The sequence below is a fragment of the Bufo gargarizans genome, chromosome 1 (genome assembly GCF_014858855.1).
Source record: "Bufo gargarizans isolate SCDJY-AF-19 chromosome 1, ASM1485885v1, whole genome shotgun sequence".
Lineage (NCBI taxonomy): Eukaryota > Metazoa > Chordata > Amphibia > Anura > Bufonidae > Bufo > Bufo gargarizans.
In genome coordinates this window covers 709,943,406-709,957,037 of record NC_058080.1, presented here as the reverse complement: position 1 = coordinate 709,957,037, position 13,632 = coordinate 709,943,406, and positions in this window count along the sequence as shown.

Here is a 13,632-nt window from a genome sequence, read left to right as displayed (position 1 = left end):
TGTCACACCAAGTGCATTTAAACAGCAATAGTCTGGTTATTTTTTAGCCATATTCTACATCAGGGGCAAGCTGCGCCCGTCACCAAGTGCATTTAACCCTCAATGGTGTGGTTGTTTTTTGGCTAAAGCCTACATCAGGGTGAAGCTGTCACACCAAGTGCATTTAACCAGCAATAGTCTGTTTATTTTTTGGCCACATACTACATCAGGGGCAAGCTGCGCCTGTCACCAAGTGCATTTAACCCTCAATGGTGTGGTTGTTTTTTGGCTAAAGCCTACATCAGGGTGAAGCTGTCACACCAAGTGCATTTAACCAGCAATAGTCTGTTTATTTTTTGGCCATATACTACATCAGGGGCAAGCTGCGCCTGTCACCAAGTGCATTTAACCCTCAATGGTGTGGTTGTTTTTTGGCTAAATCCTACATCAGGGTGAAGCTGTCACACCAAGTAATTTAACCAGCAATAGTCTGTTTATTTTTTGGCCATATACTACATCAGGGGCAAGCTGCGCCTGTCACCAAGTGCATTTAACCCTCAATGGTGTGGTTGTTTTTTGGCTAAAGCCTACATCAGGGTGAAGCTGTCACACCATGTGCATTTAACCAACAATAGTCTGTTTATTTTTTGGCCATATACTACATCAGGGGCAAGCTGCGCCCGTCACCAAGTGCATTTAACCCTCAGTAGTGTGGTTGGTCAAGCTGTCACACCAAGTGCATTTAACCAGCAATAGTGTGGTTATTTTTTGGCCATATCCCAGTCTAATTCTGTCAGTAAATCTATACCTGTCACCCAACGCCTAAATACTAGGCCTCAAATTTATATCCCGCTAAATCTGTCGTTACCGCTGTACTGTTCTGGCTGGGCAAGTTATTTAGTGTCCGTCAAAGCACATTTTTTGTTCTGGGTTGAAATACAATTCCCAATTTAGCAATTTCCTAATTTAGTGGTTTCTGCTGTATCAGAGCTATTTGAAATCTATCCCTAAAAGGGTATATAATATTCAAGGTGCACATAGGGTCATTCAGAATAACTTCACACACACGCTACTGTGCATTTCCAAGTCTAATTCCGTCAGTAAATCTATACCTGTCACCCAGCGCCTAAATACTAGGCCTCAAATTTATATCCTGCTAAATCTGTCGTTACTGCTGTACTGTTGTGGCTGGGCAAGTTATTTAGTGTCCGTCAAAGCACAGTTTTTGTTCTGGGTTGAAATACAATTCCCAATTTAGCAATTTCCTAATTTAGTGGTTTCTGCTGTATCAGGCCTACTTTAAATACATCCCTAAAAGGGTATATCAGAATCAAGGTGCTGATAGGGTCATTCTGAATAACTTCACACACACGCTACTGTGCATTTCCAAGTCTAGATCTGTCAGTAAACCTAAACCTGTCACCCAGCGCCTAAATAATAGGCCTCAAATTTATAGTCAGCTAAATCTGTGGTTACTGCTGTGCCTGTATTAGTGTAATACGGTACCTAAATAGATAGCCAGATAGTGCTAGTTTAAAAAAAGGCCTGAATTTGAATTCAATACATTGGGTCAAATAATATTTTTGTTGTTGTGGTGAACGATAACAATGAGGAAAACATCTAGTAAGGGACGCGGACGTGGACATGGTCGTGGTGGTGTTAGTGGACCCTCTGGTGCTGGGAGAAGACGTGGCCGTTCTGCCACAGCCACACGTCCTAGTGTACCAACTACCTCAGGTCCCAGTAGCCACCATAATTTACAGCGATATTTGGTGGGGCCCAATGCCGTTCTAAGGATGGTAAGGCCTGAGCAGGTACAGGCATTAGTCAATTGGGTGGCCGACAGTAGATCCAGCACGTTCACATTATCTCCCACCCAGTCTTCTGCAGAAAGCGCACAGATGGCGCCTGAAAACCAAGCCCATCAGTCTGTCACATCACCCCCATGCATACCAGGGAAACTGTCTGAGCCTCAAGTTATGCAGCAGTCTCTTATGCTGTTTGTAGACTCCGCTGGCAGGGTTTCCCAAGGGCATCCACCCAGCCCTTCCCCAGCGGTGGAAGACATAAAATGCACTGACGCACAACCACTTATGTTTCCTGATTATGAGAACATGGGAATACCACCTCAGCATGTCTCTGATGATGACGAAACACAGGTGCCAACTGCTGCGTCTTTCTGAAGTGTGCAGACTGAACAGGAGGTCAGGGATCAAGACTGGGTGGAAGACGATGCAGGGGACGATGAGGTCCTAGACCCCACATGGAATGAAGGTCGTGCCACTGACTTTCACAGTTCGGAGGAAGAGGCAGTGGTGAGACCGAGCCAACAGCGTTGCAAAAGAGGGAGCAGTGGGCAAAAGCAGAACACCCGCCGCCAAGAGACTCCGCCTGCTACTGACCGCCGCCATCTGGGACCGAGCACCCCAAAGGCGGCTCTCGTTGCAGCTCTGGGACTAGCCGGTTTGACGCACATCCCTTGCTTGGCGCATGTGCTGAATTTGGTGGTGCAGAAGTTCATTCACAACTACCCCGACATGTCAGAGCTGCTGCATAAAGTGCGGACCGTCTGTTCGCGCTTCCGGCGTTCACATCCTGCCGCTGCTCGCCTGTCTGCGCTACAGCGTAACTTCGGCCTTCCCGCTCACCGCCTCATATGCGACGTGCCCACCAGGTGGAACTCCACCTTGTACATGCTGGACAGACTGTGCGAGCAGCAGCAGGCCATAGTGGAGTTTCAGCTGCAGCACGCACGGGTCAGTCGCACTACAGAACAGCACCACTTCACCACCAATGACTGGGCCTCCATGCGAGACCTGTGTGCCCTGTTGCGCTGTTTCGAGTACTCCACCAACATGGCCAGTGGCGATGACGCCGTTATCAGCGTTACAATACCACTTCTATGTCTCCTTGAGAAAACACTTAGGGCAATGATGCAAGAGGAGGTGGCCCAGGAGGAGGAGGAGGAGGAGGAGGAAGAGGGGTCATTTTTAGTACTTTCAGGCCAGTCTCTTCGAAGTGACTCAGAGGGAGTTTTTTTGCAACAGCAGAGTCCAGGTACAAATGTGGCCAGCCAGGGCCCACTACTGGAGGACGAGGAGGACGAGGATGAGGAGGAGGTGGAGGAGGATGAGGATGAAGCATGGTCACAGCGGGTGGCACCCAACACAGCTCGGGCCCATCACTGGTGCGTGGCTGGGGGGAAAGGCAGGACGATGACGATACGCCTCCCACAGAGGACAGCTTGTCCTTACCCCTGGGCAGCCTGGCACACATGAGCGACTACATGCTGCAGTGCCTGCGGAACGACAGCAGAGTTGCCCACATTTTAACGTGTGCGGACTACTGGGTTGCCACCCTGCTGGATCCACGGTACAAAGACAATGTGCCCACCTTACTTCCTGCACTGGAGCGTGATAGTAAGATGCGCGAGTACAAGCGCACGTTGGTAGACGCGCTACTGAGAGCATTCCCAAATGTCACAGGGGAACAAGTAGAAGCCCAAGGCCAAGGCAGAGGAGGAGCAAGAGGTCGCCAAGGCAGCTGTGTCACGGCCAGCTCCTCTGAGGGCAGGGTTAGCATGGCAGAGATGTGGAAAAGTTTTGTCAACACGCCACAGCTAACTGCACCACCACCTGATACGCAACGTGTTAGCAGGAGGCAACATTTCACTAACATGGTGGAACAGTACGTGTGCACACCCCTCCACGTACTGACTGATGGTTCGGCCCCATTCAACTTCTGGGTCTCTAAATTGTCCACGTGGCCAGAGCTAGCCTTTTATGCCTTGGAGGTGCTGGCCTGCCCGGCGGCCAGCGTTTTGTCTGAACGTGTATTCAGCACGGCAGGGGGCGTCATTACAAACAAACGCAGCCGCCTGTCTACAGCCAATGTGGACAAGCTGACGTTCATAAAAATGAACCAGGCATGGATCCCACAGGACCTGTTCATCCCTTGTGCAGATTAGACATTAACTACCTCCCCTTAACCATATATTATTGTACTCCAGGGCACTTCCTCATTCAATCCTATTTTTATTTTCATTGAACCTCTCCTCTGCCTGGGTGCCGGGGCCTAAATATATGCCAATGGACTGTTCCAATGTTGGGTGACGTGAAGCCTGATTCTCTGCTATGACATGCAGACTGATTCTCTGCTGACATGAAGCCAGATTCTCTGTTACGGGACCTCTCTCCTCTGCCTGGGTGCTGGGCCTAAATATCTGACAATGGACTGTTGAAGTGGTGGCTGACGTGAAGCCTGATTCTCTGCTATGACATGCAGACTAATTCTCTGCTGACATGAAGACAGATTCTCTGTTACGGGACCTCTCTCCTCTGCCTGGGTGCTGGGCCTAAATATATGCCAATGGACTGTTGCAGTGGTGGCTGACGTGAAGCCTGATTCTCTGCTATGACATGCAGACTGATTCTCTGCTGACATGAAGCCAGAGTCTCTGTTACGGGACCTCTCTCCTCTGCCTGGGTGCTGGGCCTAAATATATGACAATGGACTGTTGCACTGGTGGCTGACGTGAAGCCTGATTCTCTGCTATGACATGCAGACTAATTCTATGCTGACATGAAGACAGATTCTCTGTTACGGGACCTCTCTCCTCTGCCTGTGTGCTGGGCCTAAATATATGCCAATGGACTGTTGCAGTGGTGGCTGACGTGAAACCTGATTCTCTGCTATGACATGCAGACTGATTCTCTGCTGACATGAAGACAGATTCTCTGTTACGGGACCTCTCTCCTCTGCCTGGGTGCTGGGCCTAAATATATGCCAATGGACTGTTGCAGTGGTGGCTGATGTGAAGCCTGATTCTCTGCTATGACATGCAGACTGATTCTCTGCTGACATGAAGCCAGATCCTCTGTTACGGGACCTCTCTCCTCTGCCTGGGTGCTGGGCCTAAATATCTGACAATGGACTGTTGCAGTGGTGGCTGACGTGAAGTCTGATTCTCTGCTATGACATGCAAACTAATTCTCTGCTGACATAAAGACAGATTCTCTGTTACGGGACCTCTCTCCTCTGCCTGGGTGCTGGGCCTAAATATATGCCAATGGACTGTTGAAGTGGTGGCTGACGTGAAGCCTGATTCTCTGCTATGACATGCAGACTGATTCTCTGCTGACATGAAGCCAGATTCTCTGTTACGGGACCTCTCTCCTCTGCCTGGGTGCTGGGCCTAAATATCTGACAATGGACTGTTGCAGTGGTGGCTGACGTGAAGCCTGATTCTCTGCTATGACATGCAGACTAATTCTCTGCTGACATGAAGCCAGATTCTCTGTTACGGGACCTCTCTCCTCTGCCTGGGTGCCGGGGCCTAAATATCTGACAATGGACTGTTACAGTGGTGGGTGACGTGAAGCCAGATTCTCTGCTATGGGACCTCTCTCCAATTGATATTGGTTAATTTTTATTTATTTTATTTTTATTTTTATTCATTTCCCTATCCACATTTGTTTGCAGGGCATTTACCCACATGTTGCTGCCTTATGCAGCCCTCTAGCCCTTTCCTGGGCTGTTTTACAGCCTTTTTAGTGCCGAAAAGTTCGGGTCCCCATTTACTTCAATGGGGTTCGGGTTCGGGACGAAGTTCGGATCGAGTTCGGGACGAAGTTCGGATCGGGTTCGGATCCCGAACCCGAACATTTCCGGGAAGTTCGGCCGAACTTCTCGAACCCGAACATCCAGGTGTCCGCTTAACTCTAGTTGTAACTACTGGGTCATGTATCAATTGAGAACATCTCTGAGGCCAGTGATTGGCTGCCGCAGCTCACTTGACCTCATCTGTACTCCAGCCAAGAGTAAGCAAGCCAGATCACTGCAAGTAGCCCGTTTACAGAGGAGCAGGTGATTATGATATTTAAATTAGGTACTAAATGCTCTGGGGCAAGTTAAAATGGGCCATAACCCTGGAAAATCCCTTTAAACTTGAAGTTACATTGCCAAATCTGTAATAGGGCCCAAATATCTGCATGGTACTACTCATATGGCATATGACATGGATCATGGGCCCCTTTAGGCTCTAGGGCCCCCATGGGCCATATCATACAGCTCATGTTTACATATGATTATTCAGATTAGTGTACTTGTCTATGTACAGTACATTCAGTGCAAGAGAAGGATGTCCATAATGGCTGAAGAGAACACTAGATATTGAGAGAAATACATGTGCAGTAGCCCAGAACAGGGTCACTGCAAAGGGTTAAATGATGTCATGGTATTTTGTTAAGTCGAATACTGTGATTTGTTATATTTGTGTACGTAATGGCACTGTATGGAAAATTAACGGTTAAACCTGTGTTTACAAGTTGGTTTGCTGGGGACATGGACCCTGGGTCTGTCGCCAGAATAGTCTAGGTCTAGTTTAAGTAGAGGGAGAGGAACAACGTGTGTGAGAAATGTCAGACAAAGCCACAAGTCCCAGAGAACCACCATCTCTGAGCCTTCTACAGTTAAAGAACATCTGCTACACTAGCGTACTCCAGAGAGAGAGAGAGAGAGAGAGAGAGAAGGTCCAGAATTTACAAGGCTGTTCTTTGGAGTCATTCAGCAAGATATTGTGCACATTTATGGCAGAGAGACCTTATTGCTTTTGCAGTACCCTAGAGCAGGGGTTTTTGCAAATGGTTTGTCATTTAATGTTGTGTAATGTTAATTGAGAGAATTATTAATTACCTTCTCTGGAGAAGAAAACGTGTTAGACTAAAAGTGGAACTTATCTATAGGCCAATAGAAAAAAGAAGATTGAACCTTCCCTACTTTAAGGGTTATTTTATATTGGCTCAGTTATAGCTTTTTTGCCAATGGAAGAAAAGTTCACTATGTAGGACTTTGGTGACTAGATCTGGATATGATAACATGTTTACCTTATTGGAATCCGGGCAAATATCTAATGAGTGGCAGGACTACGGTGAGACTATGAAATTACTTAGTAAGTTCTGGTGCACTTAGTCGATGGTTTGAAATAAGGGGATCTTTATGTTGTACACCCCTTTGGTATAATTATAATTTACAGGTTTTAGATGAATTAGTAGGGGATCAATACTGGCAAAAAAAAAAATGTTTATGTTGCACAAGTGGTGAGGAAAGGATATATACTTACTTTATCGAAGTAAGCATAAAGGGAGAATATATTTATTTATCATGGTTTAGGTATTTTCAGCTTTGTTCTGCACTATCTAGTCTAAAAAAGTGCTAGATATAGACACTTTTACACCCTTAAAAGGAATTAATAGGGAATTTAGGTTGAAATGTTAGGATTGCTCAACTTTATAGTTTATTAGTAAAAGTACTATTTAAAAATATTAGTTCTCCCGGTCAAAAGCCTGGGGAACCGATTGTCCAATGATACAAGTAGAGGATTGGGAAAATATTTTATCAAATTTAAAATTTGTGTCGCACAACTTCAAACGCATTTTGGTTCAATTTAATATTCTACATATTCTGCACGCCGTGAATCCGAACTCCCTCAGACACAGCCTGAAGAAGGGCACCAAAATTGGGCCCAAAACGTTGTAATAAATGTTCCACTGGTGTTGAAATTTGAATGAATAAAAGCAGAGTTTTTTTAAATCATTCCTTTGGCGTGTTGTCTCAAACTTAAAGGGAGTCTTTCACCTAATCTGAGCGTTTTAGACCGCTCAGATCCGGTTATAGACTCTTTAACCCTCATTACGATCATACCTTTCTCTTATGTGTCCCTCGCCCAGATAATGAAAATAACACTTTTTAAACTTATGCAAATTACCTTCTGAAGGTGCCCAGGGTCGGCGTTACTGGGCGATTTGCCCAGAAAAACACACCTCCAGCCGGCGGACGTCACGAGCGGCACCAGAGGACGGCGGGCTGGGAACTGGCCTGCACCTGCGCACTGCTCTGCCCATTATGGGCAGAGGAACAGCTTTTCATATTGCGCATGCGCCGGCCAACTAAAGACAGCCGGCCGGCGCATGCGCAATATGAAAGGATGTTCCTCTGCCCATAATGGGCAGAGCAGTGCGCAGGTGCGGGCCAGTTCCCAGCCCGCCGTCCTCTGGTGCCGCTCGTGACGTCCGCCGGCTGGAGGTGTGTTTTTCTGGGCACATCGCCCAGTAACGCCGCCCCTGGGCACCTTCAGAAGGTAATTTGCATAAGTTTAAAAAGTGTTATTTTCATTATCTGGGCGAGGGACACATAAGAGAAAGGTATGATCGTAATGAGGGTTAAAGAGTCTATAACCTGATCTGAGCGGTCTAAAACGCTCAGATTAGGTGAAAGACTCCCTTTAATAGACAGGCTACATAGAATATACGTTACGCCATTATGGCTTAATACAGTAGATGTGGTTTAAGAAATACAGTACATCTAGTTGTCCACGGTGTGATGCAACTGAGGGTAATTTTTTGCATATATTTTGGTTTCACAGAATTTGGAAATGTTAGTCTTTCTCCTTTTGATTCTTCCTGGTAGGGAGGGTATCATGGGTATGGGAAAAAAGGGAAGAAAATTAATATAGATTTGGAAGATGTATGGAAAATGAATTGTCTTTTTGGTTTTCAATAAAATTTCTAAAAACAATAATATTGTGTAATATTATTTCATGTTATATAATGTATACCCTAGAGATGTCAACCTCCTGGCACTCTGGAAGTTGTCGCTTGGAGTCGGGTTCCCACCCCGTATAAAAAACTCCAGTTCTGTGCGTCAAATGATATTCAGTTTATTTGAGATGCGGCGTCAAATTGTGACGTTTCGGCCCGGACGGCCTTTATCAAACTGTGTGACAATACAATCACACACAATATACAGTATACCGCTACACTGTGCCACACAATATACAGTATACCTCTACACTGTGCCACACTGTGCCACACAATATACAGTATACCGCTACACTGTGCCACACAATATACAGTATACCTCTATACTGTGCCACACAATATACAGTATACCGCTACACTGTGCCACACAATATACAGTATACCTCTATACTGTGCCACACAATATACAGTATACCGCTACACTGTGCCACACAATATACAGTATACCGCTACACTGTGCCACACAATATATAGTATACCTCTACACTGTGCCACACAATATACAGTATACCGCTACACTGTGCCAAAGGAGTGGGGTTTACACAGGAGGAGGGAGGTGCGAAGCGCGCTGAGGGGGGCCCTTACAAATATTTGCTGTGGGGCCCAGTCACTTCTAGTTACGCCCCTGATTAGACGGTCAATGGATATCAATTTTACTGCAGGCCAGTGGACTACAGGCCCCAAAAATTATTCATTTACCGGACAGAAAACATTAAGTGATTATTTGGCTGGAGGAATATAAGATGGTCACTGGATATCAATTTTACTGCAGGCCAGTGGACTATAGGCCCCCAAAATTATTCATTAACCATACTGAAAAGAACAATTGATAATGTGGCTGGAGGTACATTAGGCGGTCACCGTATAACAATTTTACTGTTGGCTAGTTAGATTACAGGCCCCAAAAATTATGCATTCACCGTACAGAAAAGATCAAGTCATTATGTGGCTGGAGGTACATTAGGCGGTCACCGTATAACAATTTTACTGTTGGCCAGTTAGATTATAGGCCTCAAAAATTATGCATTCACCATACAGAAAAGATCAAGTGATTATTTTGCTAGAGGTACAGTATATTAGACGGTCATTGTATATCAATTTTACTGCAGGCCAGTGGAGTACAGGCCTAAAACATTAGGTATTCACCGGACAGAAAACATCAAGTGATTACAGGTGAAACTCGAAAAATTTGAATATTGAGCAAATTTATTTTAGTAATGCAACTTAAAAGGTGAAACTAGCATATGTGATAGACTCATTACATGGAAAGCAAGATATTTCAAGCCTTTATTTGTTATAATTTGGATGATTATGACTTACAGCTTATGAAACCCCAAAGTCACAATTTTGAGGAACCCTTTGCTCAGGGGGTATGGATTAATTAGCTGACTAGAGGGTGACACTTTGAGCCTAGAATATTGAACCTTTTCACAAAATTCCAATTTTAAGCTGCATTAATTAAATTCCTTTTACTTTGCATTACTGAAATAAATGGACTTTTGCACAATATTCTAATTTTTCGAGTTTCACCTGTATGTGGCTGGAGGTATATTAGACGTTCATTGGAAATTAATTTTACTGCAGACCAGTACAAATACATGTCAAATACATATGTTTGAAAGAACTAAAAATATAAAATTGGATTAAAAACATTACTAATGAAATCCCCCCTCTTGAAAAAAAACAACACCAATGGTAATAATTGAAATTCAATTAAGCGTGGTCGTCACAGGTGTTGAATTCCTCGGAGATACATGCCTCATTCATTTTTAGAAATGTGAGGTAGTCAAGGGGTTCCTCGCTTCTCAGAGCGTCCACATTGGCCGTTAACCCGATGTAGTCGAACACCTGTCGGTCTAGGCGTTCCCTGAAGCTGGATCCAGAGGGCGGCTGTCGATGGGTTGGCTGCAAGAATGATCTCATATCTGAAGTGACCAACACATTTTCAAACCGCCCTCTTCTTGCACGCGCGGTAGGATTGGTACCCGCAACTGTTTCTCTGTGGGTAAAAACTCCTCTGCCAGCGCTCGCAACAGCAGAATGCAGCATTTCTGGAAGCAAGGCCTGGAAATGCTGCATTCTTACAGCCCTCTGTAATGCTGGTAGCATGTCTGCCATTTTGTGTTTGTACCGGGGGTCTAAGTACGTTGCCACCCAGTACTGGTCATTGCCCTTTGTGCTTTTTATACAGGGGTCTCTCTTCAAACACTGGAGCATGAAGGCCCCCATTTGCACTAAATTTGAAGCGGTGGAGCGCCCTGGCTGCTGCTTATCGCCCAGGAGAATGCTGTCCTCAGTCTCCTCCCAACATCTACGGACAACACCAGGGATCCCAGAAAAGTTTAAAGCCTGCTCTTCTTGCTCTTCCTCCTCCCCCCAGGCACTATCCTCCTCTGACTCCTCTTCAGACTCCTGCTGACTTGTCTCAGATGGAGAAGCCCCCCCTAAGAATTCAGCATTGCAACTTACTCATCTTCCAGCTCCTGCTCCTTGACGGCTTGATCAATGACACAACGCAATGCACGCTCCAGAAAGAAGGCGTGAGGTACGATGTCACTGATGGCGCCCTGGCTGCGACTGACCAGTTTAGTGATCTCATCAAATGACTGCAGAAGTCTGCATGCATCGCGCATGATCATCCAGTGATGCAGTAAAAAAAAAAAATAGCTCCCCTGAACCTGTCCTGCAGCAGAGTTCGTACAGGTAGTCGTTAACGGCACACAACTGCTGCACAATACAAATGCACTACAATATACTTTTAGAAAGTATATACTGTTAGAAAGTATATTATAAGTATATCACACCCCTCAGTATGTCACACCTATACCAGTCCTTGAAAGGACTTTTGTGGCCCTATTAGCTAGTTTTTGGTATCTCTAAGGCCCCTTGCAGACAAGCGTGTCCGGATAAAGTCCCGATGCGTTGCGGCAAACCCGCGCGAGTAGGTACCCATTTGCAGTCAGTTTTGACTGCGATTGCGTTCTGTTGTTCAGTTTTGATCGCGCAGGTGCAATGTGTTTTGCACGCGCGTGATAAAAAACTGAATGTGGTACCCAGACCCGAACTTCTTCACAGAAGTTCAGGTTTGGATTCAAGGTTGTGTAGATTGTATTATTTCCCCTTATAACATGGTTATAAGGGAAAATAATAGCATTCTGAATAAAGAATGCATAGTACAGTAGGGCTGGAGGGGTTAAAAAAAATACAAAATAATTTAACTCAAGACAGCCGGCATCTCTTCTGTCTTCTTCTTTGAGGAATAGGACCTTTGATGATGTCACTGCGCTCATCACATGGTCCATCACATGATCTTTTACCATGTTGCTGTGCACAGCAAAGAAGAAGACAGAAGAGAAGCCGGGCTGCGCGATCAAGTGGATTAAGGTGAGTTAAATTTATTTATTTATTTTTTTAACCCCTCCAGCCCTATTGTACTATGCATTCTGTATTAAGAATGCTATTATTTTCCCTTATAACCATGTTATAAGCGAAAATAATAATGATCGGGTCCCCATCCCGATCGTCTCCTAGCAACCGTGCGTGAAAATCGCACCGCATCCGCACTTGCTTGCGGATGCTTGCGATTTTCATGCAGCCCTATTCAATTCTATGGGTCTGCGTTGCGTGAAAAACGCAGAATATAGAACATGCTGCGATTTTCACGCAACGCACAAGTGATGCATGAAAATCACCGCTCATGTGCACAGCCCCATAGAAATGAATGGGTCTGGAAAACTCACTCGTGTAAAAGGGGCCTAACAGTCTGTCCCTGCTCCACACAGCAACCTCTCCCTACACAAGACTGTAAAATGGCAGCCAGATCGGGTTTATTTATAGGGTAGGGGGTATGTCCATGTGCTAAAACGTCTCAATTGGCTGTCCTGTCCCACCTGATGGATATGTCAAGGGTCAAAGTTCGACTCAATGCTAAAGAATATGGCACCGGTGGACATCGCCATATGTTCGCATGTTCAGCGAATCCGAACGAGCAAAGTTCGCCACGAAATAAACGCCGAGCGAACCGCAAGGTCATCTCTATGAGAAAGTATAGACTGGAGTTGTTGAAGGAAGGAAGCAGTGACCTGTACGCTTTCTCCTTAGGCCTCAAACTACAGAGACTCACGATTTCTACATGATCAACAGAAAGAGAGAAAAAGGAGAACTTTGAATTTGCATGGTCAAGCATAGGAGCCAGCAAGTTAATGTGCTACTACAGCTATTCAGACTTTTTTTGCAGGGAGGGACACCATTAAGACACCCTTCTTATTTGGACACGTCCTGGCCAGATAATCCCTCGAAACCCTTTATCCCACAATGAACACTGCAGCCATAATTGCCAAGTTACTGTTGCCAGCCATAGATTCTACTGAGAGAGATTTTAGCAAGATATAGAGTGCCACAACTCCCAGCTTTTTAAAACTCCATAGGGAGAGGGTGTATAGGCAGAGGCATTAACAGTAGAAAGAGGGAGGTGCTCATGCCGCTCTACAGAGCACTGGTGAGACCTCATTTGGAGTATTGTGCACGAACTCCATGCACTACCACTCCTATTTTGCACTTGAGTAAGAGAGACATTTGTTCTGCTACCTCTGGCCTGGTTATCTGACTCCTACACCATACGCTGGACCTTTCACTCTACACGCACTGCCTTGCACCCATACAAGCACCTAACATCATGGGCACCCCAACTACCATCAAGCAGGAGCCCCAGAATCAGGGTGTGTCCCAAGGGAAGAATGGGAGCCCCCTCCTTTCACTACATTGCCCTAAGAAGCAATGGTGTAAAGAAAGCCACTGTGATCAACTGTAACAGCCAGAACCACTACCACTCCCATCTTCAGCACTAGCTCCTCCTGGGCCTTTTTACTGTGAGAGGGAACATTACTAGCGCATCTTTCCACACTTTGAGATGGTTTGGCCAGACATATCTCAAAACTGCCTCCCTCAGCCCGGGAACTGCAGAAAAAGTTAAAGGGGTTGTCTCACCTTGAATATTGAATATTACCAACGAACGCAAAACACACATGTATAATAATAATAGATTTTAAATGACATC